A 2309-nucleotide genomic window follows, 5' to 3' on the forward strand; every position below is an offset into this window, starting at 1 on the left:
TAATCTACACCTGTGGAGCCTAATCCCTTGGAACCTCTTTCTACAGCATGACTGGAAAATTTATCATGTAGGCTGGGTATTATTAGTAACTGTGCTATTCTATCTCCTGGTGAAATTACATATACCCTTTGGAGAACTGGCTATAATTTTTATTTCACCTTCATAATGGGGATCAATTACCCCAGGACTTATCATAAGTCCTTTTAGAGTAGAAGAGCTGCGTCCCAATAGTAAGCCTACTGTTTTTTTTTCTTCTCCAACCACAATTATTTTTAATCTATGAAACAGAGTTTCCTTACAAATTACATAGTCTTTAGAGTAGTGGCATTTATCATTGATGTGATCTTTGTGTTTAATATGACTGTAGTCAGAAGGGAAGTTGGGCCTGTTATTTTTCCAGAAATTGAAAAATGTACCATCATTAAGGCAAAGAAGAGAAAGATTTATACCCATCTTTTTGGGACATGTAAGGTGAGAGTGAGGTCTCACAGTTGGAGAATTTGTGGATCTTGCTGGAGGAATTGGAGATGCTTTCTAGTAAGCGGGTAATCCCTCTTCCTCAAACACTGCTATTTTGGCCTGAAATTTTCACCCCAGATGGGTAATCACCAGTGGCTGTGTTTGACCTTTGTTCCTGATTAGAAGAGTTGAAATGACAGAATCCTGGACTCTCAACCCTTAGCTTCTGGTAACACCCTGCATCCAACACAACCATTTTGGGTGTCACACTATTGCTGGCCTCATAATCTTGTAGTGGTACATGAGCTCCTGTAAGCTGGATTCCAAAGAGAGTGGCCAGGGAATTGCTGATGCAGTACGCCATCCTCTTGCAAACAGCTAAAGCACAGAAGAGAATGTCATTTTCTTCATGCCACTTGCACCTTGTGTTGCTAGAATAATCCCACATTGCCACATCTAGGAGGCTTCGAACCCAGGTCTTTGAGGGCTCCTTGAGAAATTTTTGCTGGTAGATCCCTACTACAAGATCCTCTACAGTGAGAAGTTCTAGATCTTGCCTGAATTCTAATTCTCGTGCCATTCATTTCAAACACCAATTGACTCTGGCTCTATCATCAGACTTGCAGTAGATAGGTGGCCAGTTCCCTGGGTTTGGATGAATAAATCTATACAGGTTTTGTAATACAATTGCTTGGTCATGCCCCAATTCAAAGTTTGAAATAGGAATCTTGTGACTAGAATCACTTGCAGCCTGACAGTGAAATCCAAATCCTCGTGGAATTTCTCCAGGACTTATGAAACTGTGGAAATCAGCCATGATACCCTCCTGGAGGGAGTATTTAACACAGCCAATTTCACAGGGGAGGAAGCGCTGTTCACAATGAGGTGGCAGCTCGCCCTGGCTAAAAATGTTCAAAAAGTAGAAAATGCCTCCAAGGAGAGCTTAATCACTTTTTAGAGACAAACTTGACATATCTGGGGGTGAAACACTCTGCTTTGGTAGGAGCATGCCTGGCCTCCTTAGTGGTGTGGAAACAAGTTTCTGCTTCTCTGAAGGCCCGGAGTCCTTTCCCTGGGCAGCTCTCCACTCCCAAGCCATTTCTGTGTACTTCTCCTTCTCTTCCTCCCTCAGGAGTGCCCAGTCCGCTGAGCAGTAGGGGATGGCATCCGCCACAGGGGCCACAGGCAGGCCTCGCCGGTGCAGTTCGGGAATCTTCTCCTGCACGAAGAAGTAGTAGGCATTGTGGCTGGCCCTGCAGTTGGGCATGGCGAGCATCCAGGCGTCGAAGCGGGCCTGAGACGGAAGAAGCCGCCAGCGCCCTCGCTGGGCTCCCGCCCTTAGTAACCAAGCAATTCTCTAACTCCATCCATTTACCTTCAAATGTCATGATTTTATTCTCGATTATTGCTGAGTAATATTCCATTGTGTATATATGCCACATTTTTTTATCCATTCATCTATTGAAGGGCACCTCAGTTGGTTCCATAGTTTAGCTATTGTGAATTGTGCTGCTATAAAACATTGATGTAGCTATGTCCCTGTAGCATGCTGTTTTCATCTCCTTTGGGTATAGATGGAGGAGAGGGATAGCTGGGTCAAATGGTGGTTCCATTTCCAATTTTCCAAAAATATCTCCAAACTGCTTTCCATATTGGCTGCACCAATTTGCAGTCCTACCAGCAATGTATGAGTGTGCCTTTTTCCCCACATCCTCACCAACATTTATTGTTATTTGTCTTCATAATAGCTGCCATTCTGGAGTGAGATGATATTTTAGAGTGGTTTTGATTTGCATTTCTCTAATTGCTAGAGATGATGAACATTTTTTTAATGTATTTGTTGATTGATT

General features: G+C 43.3%; 1 pseudogene; it reads right to left on the reverse strand.

Moving 5' to 3' along the window:
* Nucleotides 1-421: 421 nt before the first annotated feature.
* Nucleotides 422-1726, reverse strand: LOC144250691 (protein maelstrom homolog pseudogene; annotated as a pseudogene).
* Between the last annotated feature and the right edge of the window lie 583 nt (nucleotides 1727-2309).

Source organism: Urocitellus parryii, chromosome X (genome assembly GCF_045843805.1).
Source record: "Urocitellus parryii isolate mUroPar1 chromosome X, mUroPar1.hap1, whole genome shotgun sequence".
Classification (NCBI taxonomy): Eukaryota; Metazoa; Chordata; class Mammalia; order Rodentia; family Sciuridae; genus Urocitellus; species Urocitellus parryii.